Raw genomic sequence first — 4391 nt, forward strand, 5'->3', positions numbered from 1 at the left:
TGTGTGTGTGTCTAGGTGTGTGTCTAGGTGTGTGTCTAGGTGTGTGTGTGTGTGTGTGTGTGTGTGTGTTGCCAAAGATAGGACCACCACATGGAGCATGGCTTAAAACGTGCTTTGTCTCCCCCGTGGTTTCTGTGTATGAGCCATCTCCACTGCAAAAAATATCTATTGTCTGAAGTGTTTCACTCCTGTAGAAACAAGATTCATGTTTTTAAAGGTGTTCTTTATTGATGCTATTATTTGAGATGCAGCCAGCTATTTTTCCATCTACTCAACTGATGCTGTAATTGATGCTAAACATATAGGATGGTAAACTGTAGTATCTTTAGGGTTTGGACTGAACATAAGCATTGTGAATGTGGTGTTGTTACTCTTAATGCAAACAGTTTAGGTTTTAATTTTGAAGATCAAGATGATCCTCATACGTACAGATCACGTTTGTCTATATAGCAAGAAGATATTAAGGAGGGCTGAGTATCTGTTTAGTAGTGACAAATAGCAAGTATGAACCTGTTAACTACAGACAGATTGAAACCTTTCCCTTTTCCATTCCATGTTCAGTTTCTGTTGAATCCTAGAGGAAGAGAAGAGGCTGTTTTTACTGCAGACCAGGCAGAGAAAGAGTTAATTGGCCTGAATGTTTGGGAAGCAGCGAGCTGTGTGAGGGAGAGAGAGAGAGAGAGAGAGAGTAAAGGGGGAGGAAGAAAGAGAGATGGGAGCTGGAGGAAGAGGAGAGGGCGAGCGCTGGCGGCAGCTGCAGTCTCTTTGCCTCGTGACGGCGTCTGCAGCGTGAGTTTGTTTACATCCATCGGCAGCAGGCAGAGCGGAGCAGACGTCCTCGGGTATGTGTGTGTGTGTGTGTGTGTGTGTGTGTGAACTCTTTAGCATTTTGACCATCATTGCTCAGATTTGGACGGCGATGCTGGTTTCATGTCTTGAGAATGACATCCAAGCTGCGTTTGGGCATTTTGGGAGAAAATGCACAATCATGCTGGATGCTAATTGGTTGTCTTTGAACCAATCATGCAGTTCCTCGCTGCACTGAGACAACAAAGATAAGAGGACAGTTTTACTGAGACTGCTGTAGTACAATTTCAGGACTAGGTAAAGACACTTGTGTGTGTGAATGCAGCGTATACGCAGGTAATATGATGGTTTTCACTTCTCTAAAACATGCCATAGGAATTGGATTCTGTATCACACAGCGCTAATGTAATATATTCCTACTCAATTCCTCGACAATAAATCAAGAAAGAACACAAATCTTTACAACTTAGATGCTCAAATTAGTGAGTATTTGGCAGTTTCGGCTTTAAAATGACTAATGGTTTTAGCTTTAGAATTAGTAAGTAAGAGGGTTTTTTGTGGGGGGGTTGGTAGTACGTGGCACAGTTATTGATCCTAACCCTTTGACCTTTTGAGTCAGGGTGGTCCCAGAGGACTACTCCAGCAGTCATGAGACTACTTTACTCTACTCGAGCGTGCTGGCTAAAAGCATGGTGCTTTAGTACGGGACGGATTTAGGCCCATAAGTGAAACAGTGAGAAGGGTTTACTTAGTAGTTTATATTAGGAAAATTTAGAAAAATATTACGATAATTTTAGCTAATGGATGATGACATTAAAGATAACCACACTCAATAAATATATGGTACTTGCTGTCTTGCTTGACATCCTTCATTTTTGTTATAAGCCATATTCCACAATTCTGCACTTGATTTTGGATCAGTGTGTGTTGACAGTGTGAAATGCAAATGAAACTAACAACCCAAAGAGAAATGCCAGTGCACAAAAAAAGCTGTGTCACCCCCACACTGGTCCGTTTGCTGAGGTAAATGTGGGTTTACAGGCCTCATTGGACATGCATCTCGAGTGATCCGAGCACAGGTGGACAACGCTAAGTTTGTCTCCAGTCCACGTCCATCTGTAGCAGGGAGTCAACAACCTCTACCTTCTACTATAAGAGCCACTGTTCGCTGGTCAGGACGGGACATACGACACTTTTTAGTAGACGAACAATTAGAGACTATAAATGTAACTTCACTTTAGGCCTACAACAATGAAAAATAAAAGTGTTATGAATATGTTGAATAAACATGATTCATCTCCATATACATTTTTACACATTTACCACTGGAGAGCTGCTTGTGGCTCTGGAGCAGAGATTTGGAAACAAGTAACGATATCAGGGCGTCTTTTTTAATTAAATGAGCAACGTGTGTGTGTGTACGTGTGACACTGTTTTTGTTTTGTTTTCCAGCGTGTCTTTTCTGTAGGGAGAGCGCCCCGCAGCACTGCGATATTAAACATGATGTCTTCGACGAACGAGGCAGACAAATGTCCATCCTGGCAGACGGCGTCTTTGTGCCACAGATGGCTGGAGGCGCAATCACTGGCCTCTCATGCAAAACCAGGAACAAAGACATGAAACAAACCTGTCAGACGGACTGCTTTCATTCTTAAAAGCATCATTTTTATAAATGCATTTACAGTCCAGAATGAGACACACATTTTGAATTGTTTTAATATATTAGTGTGTCTCAGTTGGCGGCGGGGGGGGTTTGTCTCTCCTCATTCTGATGAGTCATTGGCTGATGCCCACATCTCCTCAGGCCAGATGAGGTCACGGTCACGTGGATCTTCTGGTCATGTTTGTGTTTCTTGTACACGAACAAACAAAAACCGGCATCTCGTGTCACCAAAAAGTCTTTTTTTTCTGAAAGAAGAACGCCAGCTGCCAGCAGTGTTTGGGCATTTTCACTTTTTAAATACAGCAGATATCGTTGGTGTTCGGCCACTTGATTGACACCCTGGAAAAATCAGATTTGCACGAGAGCCCAGTGAAATGACGTCACCCCATTTTTAGCCACATTAGTGTCGTGGGTCCGTGGAAATGTCGGTCGGTCTGACCACTTTTGTTTCAGATATTAAGTCGAACTTTTCCTCTAGTGCCACCATGAGGTTCACATTTGTGTCTTTGAGTGAAACGTCTCATCAAATAGTGGATGTATTGCCATTGAATTCAGTCATTCATGTCCTGGATTAATCGGGATATATTCCATCACTTCAAACCTTGTGTTTTATGTCAGCAAGTCTTCATTGATTACTTCCATCATATTGTGAGAAGTTGTGCTTGCAGTCAAAGAGAAACTCGTCACTTCAGCCTCTCAGGTCACTTCTGCTTTTAAACGCTTCAGAATCTCGTGTTTGACCACAGAAGCTAGTCAGTCTTTGTTAACCACACCATGACTCCCACAGCTGCATTAGACATGGTACTAATGTAAAAATCACCTTCCTGCACATTTGCACTTACTCCTTTTATTTCTAGGTATGGTCAGTGGCAGGAAATCCCCCAACTGTTTTCTAAATACAGCAGTGAATAAGAAAGTAGACTTTCTTCCTCTGCACTTTAAGCTATTTCAAGTGGTTTCTTTCAACTTTATGCTTTTATTTTTGCTTTTATCAAGGTAATGTCTCATTATACTAGATATTCTAAAACCATGTGCTTTTCATTGCAAACCAGGGAAAGTATCTCTGCTGTACTACTTAGTTCAACAAAGACTGAAAGTGATTTGAACCTGCTGAAGTTTCTCACCACAGTGGTGTGTGTGTGGCTCTTACTTGAGTTAAGACTTAGTACACGTAGGTCATTGTTGCCATGATTGTGGCAGTGAAGCAGCTAGATATAATGCAGGCAACCAGAGTGAAGGTTTCACACTGACTCTTTCAAGACACTTCCTGAAACAACAGAAGGAAGTGATGCTAACTTGAGCAAGAAGCAGTATCACACTGTGGGTGAGGTTTGCGTTCTCCTTTTGTACCACAATTCGCTGTCAACAGTTTATCTTTTACGGTCGAGTCCTGGAACACATTGTGCCAGATGATGTCATTTTGTTAGCAGATAAAGCACCAGGCTGCGTCGTTTGTCTTACTTTTACTGGAACATTACACCATGTTTGCTTGTGATTGTTGCAGCTCAGTTTGCTTAAAGTTGAAGTCCGACTTTGTTGCTTCTATGACAGGATGTGGTATAAATGTGTTACTTCTGCACATAGTGTATTTGAATATTTCTGCACACTGAGGGCCCTAAACAGTGTTGGTGTTGCGTAAATTGGGAATGACTGGAAAGTCAGTGTCCCACTTGTGTCATAAAAGCCTGGAAACGCCCCTGCACCTGTGGTTACCACGGTAACACCAAATGCAATACTACAAGAGATGGTTGCAATCACAGTATTGATATTATATTGGTTTATTGCCCAGGTCTATCGAATATTTTAGAGGCATATTCCAGTAAATTAATCTCAGTTTACAGAAAATATCAGGATACAAATGGCATCTAAATTAATATCACAGCTTCTGTGTTAGTTATTTTCTAAGATTATGATTATTATT

At 41.6% G+C, this 4391-nt stretch overlaps 1 protein-coding gene across 8 annotated transcripts in view; it reads left to right on the forward strand.

Annotated features, from left to right (window-relative positions):
• The first annotated feature begins 571 nt into the window (after positions 1-571).
• LOC118339882 (inositol polyphosphate-4-phosphatase type I A-like) overlaps positions 572-4391 on the forward strand; it is a 39453-nt gene continuing 35633 nt past the window's right edge. For 2 of the 8 annotated variants that reach the window (XM_035677681.1, XM_035677685.1), the window contains exon 1: positions 575-842. The gene's annotated coding sequence lies outside the window, so the exon portion shown is untranslated. Of the gene's footprint in view, positions 843-4391 lie in introns of all 8 variants that reach the window. The other 6 variants (XM_035677684.1, XM_035677688.1, XM_035677682.1 and 3 more) reach the window with 5 other exon arrangements.

Source organism: Morone saxatilis, unplaced genomic scaffold, assembly GCF_004916995.1.
Source record: "Morone saxatilis isolate NCDOM2014 unplaced genomic scaffold, NCSU_SB_2.0 Contig6, whole genome shotgun sequence".
Lineage (NCBI taxonomy): Eukaryota > Metazoa > Chordata > Actinopteri > Moronidae > Morone > Morone saxatilis.